Below are 13,879 nucleotides of genomic sequence, written 5' to 3' on the forward strand. Positions count from 1 at the left end.
GGGCTTTTGAAATTTGGAGATGGAATTTTTATTACTTTTTTTCTACTGTGGGATAACTAGAGCTTTTTCCTTTTTCCTTTTCCTTTCAATACCACATTTATATAGTTTTGCTTAAAGAAGAGTTCAGCTGTTGGCTAGTATGCTGATATCGCTGCCTGGTTTGTGAGATACTGTAGACATTTCAGATGACATTCATTTAATCCGTCTGCTTTGTATCACTTTGCATTTCAATCTCTATATTTTATTACCTTGCCCACCCCTGCGTGCCATGGTTCAGGTTGGTAACTGAGCACTTCAGAGCTTTCAGTCGAGGTGTTGAGCTTTTGTAGATCCTTTATGAAAGGCCACGCACTGGAGTCTAGGCATACACAATTATTTGTATTTCATTTCCATTTGACAGAATCATTCTCTCAGAACAACAATGCTTAAATCATTATTAATCATGCTTTGCATAAATTAGCATAACATGAATAATTAAAATATTTAAACTGAAGATTATTTATAGCTCGGTTGAAACATCATGAAATCTAAAGTTTACAAATGTAATGCAGACCAAGGAGATTAACACAATATCCATTTCATCACTTGTCGTTAAAGATCCAATGGTAATTGTGGATTATGGCATGATCATTTTTTTTTCATTTGTTCCTAATTTCATATTTTAAAGCTTAGCATTTAGTTTAATGTCCATGTCTTCAGAAGCTAGGACATAACTAATAATCTTCTATTACAAAGAGTTCTTTGTTGCAAAATGGCAAAAAAAGTGTCTTTTCTGAAATTTGGGAGCTATTTTCCATTCCAGGGTTCAAAGGAATAACCGTTATTATATTTTGATAGAATGGACATTGTGTGAGACGCAGTGATACCTAACATGTTTATGATTTAAATTGTTTATTTTTATTTCAGTTCTAGGTAAACGGGGAGTGATTTGAACTTTTAGGTTTTATTAATTTAAAAAAAAAAAAAAACTTTTTCGTTTTTTTTTTTTTTTACTATTTTTCAGACTCTCTAGGTAAGCTTAAACTAAACAGTCGAGGCTGTCATGGCAACATATCGCCAAAACAAAGATGGTGGCGCCCATGATCCGCTGCCTTTCAAATGCTGGTGGCGGCAGTCAGAGGGTTTAGATCGGTGCTTACACTGATTGTGGGTGTTTGTGGTGGATGTTTGCTACAATATGAAGAGGGCTCACTCCTTCAAATTTTATAAGCACTCCATGATGTACTGGAACATCGTGGAGCGGGAAGAGGTTGAACAGCTGCTCTTTCTCCCCTTCTGGGTGTCACAGTTGGGACCCCTGCACGCAGGGTCGGCTCCAGGATTCAGAAGGCCCCTGGGTGACAGAGCCTCTGTGGGCTTTTTTGTAGTGAACTCACATGGCAGCATTAAAAATTTAGAAACTAAAACAGTCTCCTGTTCCCTAAAATATTCCCTTGTTTATCATCCCAAACAGCCCCCTCGTGGTTATTTTATAAACATCCCCCTCATGGTCACCCCTATTGATTCATTAGATACAGCCCCCTCACCCACTTTGGATTCATTAGATAGGATTAGATTAGATAGATTAGATAGGATTCCTTACGTGCAGCCTTATGTCGGGCCCCCAGCCGCTCTAGGCCCCGGAACTTGCCCGGGTATGCCCAGAGCTGGCGCCGGCCCTGCTTGTATACAGTCTGCTATATTATTTTTATAACATATTACAGTGATATGCTTTACTTGTGCAGTGCACTTGGTACTGTGTCTCCAATGTATTATACAGTATACGTGTTTCAGTGATATTTAGGAGTTTAGATCATATTGTGTCCCCCTCCCCCTGAAGCTTTGTAACGCTTTAATTATTTCAACATTATAAGACACCTGGATAAGATCCCACTTGTGTGATCCCTTTTGACTACCTCCACCCTATGGCTCACTAAATGGCAATTTATATCTATTTTTTAATAAATTGAATTTCTCTGTTTTAATACATTTTTGCATCACTCTATATTAAGAGGTTTAAAATGTGAATCATTACCTTGTGTACGGCAGCTTCCTAATATAAATATTTCATAACAATCTATTAACATTTGTTTTCCAGAACAATATATTTTAGTATTATGAAATCGGATTTTGCATGCACTATTTTAGGCCACGCCGTTCAGGGCTGCGCCAATCAATAAGGCATCCATGCATAGCTGACTTACTTCCATCACTCATCATATTTCTCTTTTTCCCTGCATTGTGAGCCAAGAAATACATTAAGCATGCTTTATAATAATTAAGCAAGATTGAGTGCACCATAGATGAACAAGCATTCAAGCAAATATAGGACATACAGAATCATAAAGCCTTATCTATAACCCATGTCAGAAATACATCAGCCACCCACTAGGAAGATCACAAGTTTCTGTATAGGAAATAAAAACCTGTATCTCTTCCATATCAATAGATTTATAGATATAAGATTCTATTTAAAATGACTTCTATTAAGAACACATTTAGTGGTTGGTTTCATAGTACTGGATACAACTTCAGCATATGATGAGATGACATATGGAGACATGGGGGTTATTCTCATGATAGGTAACTGTACCTCTTGTCAATTTAAAATTGTGCATTTTTCTTCTTTTGTAATATACCGTTTCTTGAAAGTTTATGGTTAAAATAGTTTAAAAAAGCCAAGTCAATGAAACAACTGAAACTTAAAGAAGATTGGTAGGGGCCATTGGGCACAAAATCTGGTGGAGGCCCCCATTGAGTGCAGCATGGATACATGTCCTCCTGCCCAATATCTACTATCCCCCAGAAATACATCTATGTACAGCCGCCTTCTCCATCAGTAATACATCTATGTACAGCTGCCTCCCCCCCAGTAATACATCTACGTACAGCCACCAACATGCCATCAATACATCTATATTAAGCTGCCAACCCCACAGAAATACATCTCCATTCAGCCGCCAACACCCCAGCAATACATCTACATACAGCCGACAACTCCGTAGTAATACATCTATATACAGCCGCCAACTCCGTAGTAATACATCTATATACAGCCGCCAACCCCATAGTCATACATCTATATACAGCCTCCTCAACTCAGTAATGTATCTATATACAGCCGCCTCACCACCAACAATACATCTATATACAGCCATCAACCCCACAGTGATACATCTGTATACAGCTTCCCCACCACCAGTAATATATCTACATACAGATGCCTCAACTCCAACAATACATCTTCATACAGCTGCCAACCCCTTAGTAATATATCTGTATACAGTCTCCTCACCACAGTAATGCATCTATTTACAGCTGCCTCACCTCCAACAATACATCTACATACAGACACCAGCCACCAGTAATACATCTGTATACAGTCACCTCACTCCCTAGTGATACATCTGTATACACCTACCTCACCTGCAGTAATACATTTATATACAGTCGGCAACCCCCCAGTAATCGATCTATATACAGCCACCAACCCCCAGTAATACATCTGTATACAACCGCTTGGCCACCCCAGTTATACATCTACATACAGGCAGAAATCCTATCAAAGAGAATGGACCTGTACCAGAAATACCATATGGGAAGTGCCATAAAATAGCAGGGCACAAATCAATATACAACCATCCGCTCATAGAACTGACACTACCAATAAAGAGAAAGAGTTGAGCACTAATGGTAATAATAAAAACACAATATTTATTGAATCCAACTAAAAATAGAATATAACAGACAAGGTGATTACATAGCAAGCATATATAGGTGCAGGGCAGCAAACACGTTCAGTGATCTATAATATATAAATATATAATAAGCAAAGTGCATAGTGAATAGAGCTGAACCTCAGATGTAATAGTATCAAGATATCAACAACATTGATAATGCACAAAAGGAGCAAAGCATAATGGTGTATACCGTAGATCCAGTGACAATAAAGTGCATTAGGAGGATGCTGCCCAGTCCCTCCCCAAAATGTGTTTCTTCCTCTGCATTCCTCTAATTTCATGTGATCTGATACATTCATGGGGTAGGCAAAATTTAGGGGGGAAAGGACCTTACATAATATCACCCTAGCCACATCACATGAAGTGCTGAATAGTGAGGAAGAAAAGGGCATGGGGAGGTGTAGATGGGAGATCCCAGCCAGCAAGTTAGTAATGCTCCATGGGAACTTGTCACTAACTGTATTTATATAAAATGTATGTGCCAGCATATGATGAAACCTGGCAATGCTGGATACATCTACTCTGCGTAAAAAATTCTAAACAAGCCCCTATCGCAGCTTGAACAGTTGATGTTATAGTGATGAGCAGACCCGCTTGAATTTTAAAATCTTGTTGAGGTTAGATTGTAGGATTGTAGTAACTCCTACAATCCGGCTGGCACTGACCATGGGTGTTAACTAGTAATGAGCGAGTATACTCATCCGAGCTTGATGCTCGGTCGAGTATTAGCATACTCGGACCGGCTCGTTGCTCGGACGAGTATTTGCCCTGCTCGATAACGAGCATTTAATTAAAAAAAAAGAAGTGAAGAACAGTAAAAAAATACAATTAAAACATTTAATTTAATCGTTTAATTGAAGAAAACAGTGAAAGAACACAGTGCAGAATAGATTGCAGATGTTCGGGAACATCTGCGATCTGTTCCGGAGACACGCGTGCAGAACGGTGTTCTCCGCAATAGTATTTGAAGAACAATATGTGTGAAGAACACATTGCAGATGTTTGGCAACATCTGCAAGTTGTTCTCTACACATATTGTTCTTCAAATACTATTGCGGAGAACACCGTTCTGCACGCGTGTCTCCGGAACAGATCGCAGATGTTCCCGAACATCTGCAATCTGTTCTGCACTGTGTTCTTTCACTGTGCTCGTTCAGTTTGTAATTTTACTGAAAAATGCTCGGGTCTCCCATTGATTTCAATGGGACTCGTTACTGGAAACGAGCACTCAAGCATCTGGAAATGTTCGGCTCGAGTAACGAGCACCCGAGCATTTTAGTGCTCGCTCATCTCTAGTGTTAACTATTTAAATGCCACTGGCAAAGTCGTGAGCGGCACTTCAACTACTGCAGCCGCATGTGCCGTCACTAACCAGCATCACTGGCAGGTTAGTAGCGGCGCCCCCGCGGCCATTTCAATGCTGCTTTTAATAAATTTCAAAACTCCTGAATTCACAAAGTTCGCTATGAACCAAACTTTGCAGTTTGAGTATGCTCAACACTAGGAATGCCACATGTCGGCACACACAGCCTTGCCCACCTACACGATCCTTCATGCCCACTTGCGTGGTGTAAAGGGAAAAAACATTACCTGGTGTTTCTCAATGCATTGTGATTATTTCAAGGCTTGTACTCCAGCACTTATTAGGAATATAGTGTGGGACACAGTTTTAATCCAGGGGCCACCATACAGTAAGTAACATTTTCTTAAGATCACTCTATTAAAGGGGTTGAGCAAACAAAAAGATGAACCTATTGTATTAAATAATTCATATATTTGTTTTTTTTTTAATCAATACAGTTCAAGCAGTAAATCCACCCTCAAATATTCTCTAATAACCAACCTAGAATTGACCTCTCAACTAAAGATAATATATCAACAAGGAATGTCCTCAAATGAATGTAGAATCTTAATTAAAATGGGCCAAAAGCTATGCTTTTAGTTGCATCTCTTCTATTTTGAGCCTTATGTATTTTTCTTTTTCATGATCTTTATTGCCCAAGGCTACAAAACAAGTGCGGACATGAGAGGGCACAGTGGGTATTCCTGTCTCCATTCTACCTTAATTACATAACATAAATTTTTAAAAGCATCAACGAATGCCCTGTAGTATTCAGACAGAAAAAGTACAGGCAACACTAGACTTACAATGAAGAGTCAAAATATTAAAGGTTTTTACCATATCCCCCTATGATATTAGGAGGAACAGTTTCACAACATTTTGAGTTGCTCGGAGCTGTGCTTCACAGCAGTGATAGATTTGTCAGTCATCACTTATAGGATGCTCTGATATTTGTTATCTGTGGTTATGGAGCATCTTCTTTCTCAACCTCTACTTTACTGGAGTCACTTCCCCATTATAGGCGTATTCTACTGCTATTGGATAGGGACATTAAATAGATGCGGAGATGCACACCTTCCCCAAGTTGCTGATGCAGTTTCAGGGATTTGACACTCACGGTCACTGGGAAGGATTAAGTGCCGTGGGATGTGAGGTCTACACACAGAGAGGAAGTTGATACTACAGTGGAAGGGCATCTGCCAATTCCCAAGCCCAAGAACTGCTCCTAAGAGGGCACTTATGGCTTTTGTTTCTGTAAGAACACAGTGCTCAAAGGTTTATATGAAATAACAGTATTATTTACCTTGGAAAATTTGGAAAATTAAAATGCACCAGATGTAGATGAAGAAGGTACAGGAGATATCATACATAAATAATCCAATATAATAAAGCAATTTTGGAAAAAAAGGTATTGCAAGAAATAAGGATATTATATGAGATCCATCCCTCCAGTGATATTAAAGCAATTCTATGCTATGTTTAAAAACATTATAAAACTTTATTTCACATCACCTGGCTTCCTTGGTCGCAGTCCCGGGTGGAGGGGGAGAGAGTGGGCTTCTGCTGCAGCAGCCTGTGTGTGCCTGTGTCTCAAGCTCCTCATTCATTCTTCCACTACTCCACACCATCCTCATTTCCCCACTGCCTGCTCAATGTACACAACAGGAAGGGGGAAGGGAGCTGGATGAGTGTGGAGAGGAGAATGAGACACAGACACACAGGCTGCTGCCGTTGCACTTCCTTCTTCCCTACGTGACTTACCACTTTATTGGGAAATAAAGTTTCATAAAGTACTGAAATAATTCATAATGCTGACAAAGGCATTTTTACAATAAGCATAACATAGGACAGTGATGGCGAACCTTTTAGAGGCCAAGTGCCCAAACTCGACCCTGTCTAATCCTACAGTCCCAAGTAGCGAACTAAGTATCAAAATACGGCTGAAAGCAGCATCTTTTGAGTTGCTTGGAACAGCAGGAAGATTATTTGAGTCCTGTCTGGTGTGCTAGGGTGATGGCCCGGGTGCCCACAGAAAGGGCTCTGAGTGCCGCCTCTGGCACCCGTGCCATAGGTTCGCCACCACTGACATAGGATATTGTAACCTGTCATCAGCTAAAAATAACATTCCTGGTAGGTATCTGAGAAAAAGGAGATAAGTCCAAAAGCTATAAAATCTGCGGTAAAAAAATGCTATTATATACAAAAGTGGCAATGGTTAAGAAAAGGGTGGCAAGCCTGAATATTAGTCTACAATATAGCTCTGTGTAATGTGTATATGTACAGCAGACGGCATGCAACCCAGCTTTCCTAAGGTCCTGAATTTTATAATTGTTTTTTGAGCAAAACCACTCGGATCAGGGATTAAACAAGACATGTTTCTGCATCAGTGTAGCTACAGCATTCTCATTGTATGTTTGGTTCACAATGTATAAAAGCAAATGGTAGATTTCCTTAAATAGCGCAATTAAAAGGGAGTTTACCACTACCTCTTTGTTATTAGGCGTACAGGCCGTCATAAATTCCCTCCCTCATGTGATTTAAGATTGTCTAGTCTAACTTTACAATTACTTTTCATTGGCTTAGTTTACACAACAAATTATCAGAAAAATTGGTGCATATTCATATATTTTTAGTGTGTTGTAGTACATTCCCGTTTTCTTTAAACCACACCCGTTTCACAAGGACACACCCTTTGTATCCTACAAGTCGAATAAGACTGAAAACTGTCTAAAACCCTTGATATATGTGGTGAATAATGTGATTCAAGTCTCATCACCAAAAATCTAATTATACATAAAACTTGTGGAACATTCTGGAAACGCCAAGATGTGACAGTTTTATCCCTATATTTTTGATGCCACCGATGCGGTCAATTATTGTTTGCCAAATCACAAATGACTTGGAGGTCAAACTAGACTTGTAGGGGATCAGTGTTTCCCGTTATGTTTTTCTATTTTTATTTTATTTCATCTGGAGAGAGGAAATCCCCTTTAATGTTCACACAACTTTCATATTTACGACATTAACATGATAAAGGATCTTGATTTGATAATATCTCAAGAATTCTTACAGTAGAGATCATAGGATGCAGGAAGCATAAGATCATCACACTCATCTTCCTTTTCTTTTGTCTGCATTTTTTAGATCTGAAACCTATTGCCTTGGTTCACACATATTCATATCACTGCTGGCAGCTAGACAGTGGTTTCCCATTGAGCCAATAGTTCCCACTGTGCTAAATCAGAACATCAGCAGGCAGCCGGCCCTCACTCTGCATGACTGATGGCCAAGGGTTTTACAATATAGTGGAATTAATGAACTAATGTAAAAGTAGCCCAGTGCTTACAATCCTGACAAGTATTTTATTATATTTATGACAGAGGGTCGTATTAGAGTTTGATATTATTTCCATATTGTAATCTGAGCAGCAATGCGCTAACAGCTTGATCAACATCGATCTGCCGTACACATACAAAGCTCCGGATTGATAGATAGTTATGATTTCTAATTCTAAGTTCTAAGAAATGTCACCGGCTTAATCGCTGTAAGAAGTTTTTCCGAACTTTAAAGTAATATTTTCACTTGCCTCCTGCTATTTGATTGAACAATATGGTGCCGAAAGGAAAGGATGATGGAACTAGGCTACAGACGTTATCCCTTTATGTTTTCCCTGTTTTATTTTGCCAATTCTCTTAGAAAAATTGTTAAAAAAAAACCTGCTGCTTTGACCAGCCGGTGAGAAGCGGGACGGTGGCTTGCGTTAATCCTATTCATTTGATACCGTATTGATGTCCACATGTTGCCATATTTGTTTATAAACATCCAACTCTTATTCCCTGCTTTGTAAATTCCGTAAGTTTTCACTTCCTATTTATATGTTGGGATAAGAACTTGGCTTATTTTTTTTTGTCAAGGCCAATTGATCTTCTTAATAGCACAATTAAAAGGGAATCTACCCTCACTTGTTTTCAGGTACTGATAAAGTTCCCCCCAGTATAATTTACGATAGTTTTTTTTCATTGGCTTAGTTTACACCAAAAATTATTTCAAAAATTGGTGCATATGCAAATACTTTTAGCCTGATGCCCCTTTTCTTTAAAGGAAACCTACCATTTGATTTGATGCATTATGCAGCAAACATACCTTGAGAATGCTGTAGCTACACTGATGCAGGATCATATCATGTTTAATTCCTCAACTAAGTGGTTTTGGTGAAAAAACAATTATAACATTATGATAATGAGGCTCTGGCGCTCCTGTGACTGCCCCCCTCCTTTTACCCTAAATATGCACTGCTCCAGAGAATAATGTTATCATTGTGTTGTGCCAGACAGGCAGAAGTAATCAATTGCTGCACCATCCCCCATCTGCTGTGTATGAGTCATCCAGCTCAGGTTGATTAGTCCTGTCTGGACAGTTCAGGAAGCTCTGTGTAATGTGTATATGTACAGCAGACGGCATGTAACCCAGCTTAACTGAATTTTATAATTGTTTTTTGAGCAAAACCACTCGGATCAGTGATTAAACAAGATATGTTTCTGCATCAGTGTAGCTACAGCATTCTCATTGTATGTTTGGTTCACAATGTATATAAGCAAATGGTAGATGTCCTTAAATAGCGCAATTAAAAGGGAGTTTTCACTACCTCTTTGTTATTAGGCATACAGGCTGTGATAAATTCCCTCCCTGATGTGATTTAAGATTGTCTAGGCTAACTTTACAATTACTTTTCGTTGGCTTAGTTTACACAACAAATTATCAGAAACATTGGTGCATATGCATATATTTTTAGTGTGTTGTAGTACACACCCTTTGTATCCTACAAGTCGAATAAGACTGAAAACTGTCTAAAACCCTTAATAAATGTGGTGAAGGCTTTCTAGACATTTATTAGCACAAATTATGACTGATTTCTATCATAAACAATTAGATAAATATGACTCAGTCTTTGCCATTATTACTACCAAATATGGGCCAATGTGTTACAGAATGCTATATGTGTGGACTAGAGATGAGCGAGCACTAAAATGCTCAGGTACTCGTTAATCGAGACGAACTTTTCCCGATGCTCGAGTGCTCGTCTCGAATAACGAGCCCCATTGAAGTCAATGGGAGACTCGAGCATTTTTCAAGGGGACCAAGACTCTGCACAGGGAAGCTTGGCCAAACACCTGGGAACCTCAGAAAAGGATGGAAACACCACGGAAATGGACAGGAAACAGCAGGGGCAGCATGCATGGATGCCTCTGAGGCTGCTTAATCGTACTATTATGCAAAAATTATGGGCAACAGCATGGCCATGACAGAGTGACCGAATGAGGCTAGATAGCATCTAAAACATGCAATAATTGACCCTGACACTATAGGGGACGGCATGCAGAGGCAGCAGCAACAGCGGCAGGCTAGAGAGTGTCATGGCGACATACCCTAAATGGACTCAGGCTTCAAACCAATGGGTTGCAGAGAGGAACCAAAGGAGGTGAGCAAGAAGCGCTGAAATGATTTCCTATGTGAACAAAAGGTTGACGGTATATTTAGTCGATAACACAGCATGGTGGCGACATAGTGACCAAGTTCCATAAAGTATCTGGTGAAACACCCAAAAAATGAGCCTGACACAGCTCTTTTGATAAGGGGACGACATGTGGAGGCAGCCATGGAGACGATTTCCATGATTAAGAGCGACAGTATGGGGCATTCATATTGCGCTGCTATGATTGCAACTTCAGGTCTCCAGCATGGCGGCGACAGATGGGCCGAGTTCCACTATGTATCTGGTGAAACACCTGAAAATTCTGCCTGACACAGCTCGTTTGATAAGGGGATGATGTGCTGCATATCCTCTCGTGCTCCAGCGTCTGGGGTATAGAGAGTTGAAATGAGACATTGGTGGACGCTGTGGAGGATCGTGGAGGCAAAGTGGACAGGAAACAGCAGGGGCAGCATGCATGGATGCCTCTGAGGCTGCCTAATCTTGGGATGGAGCTGGCGGTCCACTGCCAGGCGAGCTTTCGCCTGTCCAAGCCCCTGTCTCTCGGCTCCTCCCCACCCAAAATGGGCTTGGGGGCCAGAAGCGTTTACTTTGAAAAAATTATAATTTTCAAAGCAGGCCGAGTCGTTTGAATATTTCACCTAGGAATAATGGAATAGCATAGTGGTTCTATTTTTAATTGTTTTTACGGAAATGGTTCCATGATTAAGAGCGACAGTATGGGGCATCCATATTGCGCTGCTATGATTGCAACTTCAGGTCTCCAGCATGGCGGCGACAGATGGGCCGAGTTCCACTATTTATCTGGTGAAACACCTGAAAATTCTGCCTGACACAGCTCGTTTGATAAGGGGATGTATGGAGGCAGTGAACTAGTAGTAGATTAAAGGTGCTGCAGTTAAAACTATGTTAGTTGGATCTTGGGATGGAGCTGGCGCTCCGCTGCCAGGCGAGCTTTCGCCAATCCAAACCCCTGTCTCTCGGCTACTCCCCAAACAGCACTTCTAAGAACCTTTTGTATAGGATCAAGTGTAGTAGCGTTCTTATAAGTTTGGGATATGGCGGGTGAGGGGAATGTAAACAGATGCGCAAGAAGCGCTGAAATAATATCGGTAAATGATAAAAGTTTGCCAGTATATTTTGTGGATTACACAGCAGGGTGGCGACAAAGTTAACAAGTTTGATGTGGAAGCCATGAAAACAACCCAAAATTCTGCCTGACACAGCTCGTTTGATAAGGGGACCATGTATGGAGGCAGTGAACTAGTAGTAGATTAAAGGTGCTGCAGTTAAAACTATGTTAGTTGGATCTTGGGATGGAGTTGGCGCTCCGCTGCCAGGCGAGCTTTCGCCAATCCAAGCCCCTGTCTCTCGGCTACTCCCCAAACAGCACTTCTAAGAACCTTTTGTATAAGATCAAGTGTAGTAGCGTTCTTATAAGTTTGGGATATGGCGGGTGAGGGGAATGTAAACAGATGCGCAAGAAGCGCTGAAATAATATCGGTAAATGATAAAAGTTTGCCAGTATATTTTGTGGATTACACAGCAGGGTGGCGACAAAGTTAACAAGTTTGATGTGGAATCCATGAAAACAACCCAAAATTCTGCCTGACACAGTTCGTTTGATAAGGAGACAATGTATGGAGGCAGCTATATGGACGACTTTTGGAGGCAGCTATGGCGATGACGTGTGGAGGTAGCAATGGAGACAATTTAATTTGGATAGTGCCTGTATGTGGCAGTCCAAAAAAGTTTTCAAACCAGAGGAGCAGGTAGGTGGTCCTCCAGAAAAATTAAATAGATTGAGTGCCTGTATGTGGCACTCCCAAAAATTGTTTAAAACAGAGGACCGGGTAGGTGGCCCTCCAGAAAAATTAAATACATACTATAGCACTATAGCACTATAGCTAGAGCCAGTTGGCCCTGGAAAAAAATAGCCAGTTTCTTCTGCTTTAGTGTACAAAGAGGAGGAGAAGGAGGACAATGAGGAGGAGGAGTGCATACATTATTCAGGTTGAGCTTCTTTCACCTGGTGGAGAATGGAAATTATGAGAAATCCAGGCTTTATTCATCTTGATAAGCGCCTGTCAGTCGACAGGCGTGTACGCTTATCGGTGATGATGCCACCAGCTGCACTGAAAACCCGCTCGGACAACATGATAGCGGCAGGGCAGGCAAGAACCTCCAAGGCGTACAGCGCCTGTTCGTGCCACATGTCCAGCTTTGAAACCCAGTAGTTGTAGGGAGCTGTGTGATCATTTGGGACGATGGTATGGTCAGCTACGTACTCCCTCACCATCTTTCTGTAAAGATCAGCCCTACTCTGCCGAGACTGGGGACAGGTGACAGTGTCTTGCTGGGGTGACATAAAACTGGCAAAGGCCTTGTAAAGCTTACCCCTGCCAGTGCTGGACAAGCTGCCTGCTCGCCTACTCTCCCTTGCTACTTGTCCCGCAGAAGTACCCCCTCTGCCGCTAGCGCTGTCAGAAGGGAAATACTGTTTCAGCTTGTGCACCAGGGCCTGCGGATATTCATGCATTCTCACACTCCTTTCCTCTCCAGGGATGAGAGTGGAAAGATTTTGCTTGTACCGTGGGTCCAGGAGAGTGAATACCCAGTAATCGGTGCTGGAATAAATTCTTTGAACGCGAGGGTCACGGGATAGGCAGCCTAGCATGAAATCTGCAATATGCGCCAGAGTCCCAACGCGCAAGAATTCACTCCCCTCACTGGCCTGACTGCCCATTTCCTCCTCCTCCAACTCCTCCAATTCTTCTGCCCATACACGCTGAACAGTGAAGGACTGAACAATGGTCCCCTCTTCTGTCTCGCCAACATTCTCCTCCTCTTCCTCCTCATCCTCCTCCACCTCCTCCGATATGCGCTGAGAAACAGACCTAAGGGTGCTTTGGCTATAAACAAGGGAATCTTCTTCCCCCGTCTCTTGTGACGAGCGCAAAGCTTCCGACTTCATGCTGACCAGAGAGGTTTTCAACAGGCCAAGCAGCGGGATGGTGAGGCTGATGATGGCGGCATCGCCACTGACCATCTGTGTTGACTCCTCAAAGTTACTCAGCACCTGAAAGATATCAGACATCCACGTCCACTCCTTATTGTAGACTTGAGGAAGCTGACTGACCTGACTACCAGTTCTGGTGGAAGTTGACATCTGGCAGTCTACAATCGCTCTGCGCTGCTGGTAAACTCTGGATAACATGGTTAATGTTGAATTCCACCTCGTGGGCACGTCGCACAACAGTCGGTGAGCGGGCAGATGGAGGCGGCGCTGCGCTGCCCTGAGAGTGGCGGCATCTGTGCTGGACTTCC

This window comes from Engystomops pustulosus, chromosome 5, assembly GCF_040894005.1.
Source record: "Engystomops pustulosus chromosome 5, aEngPut4.maternal, whole genome shotgun sequence".
NCBI lineage: Eukaryota > Metazoa > Chordata > Amphibia > Anura > Leptodactylidae > Engystomops > Engystomops pustulosus.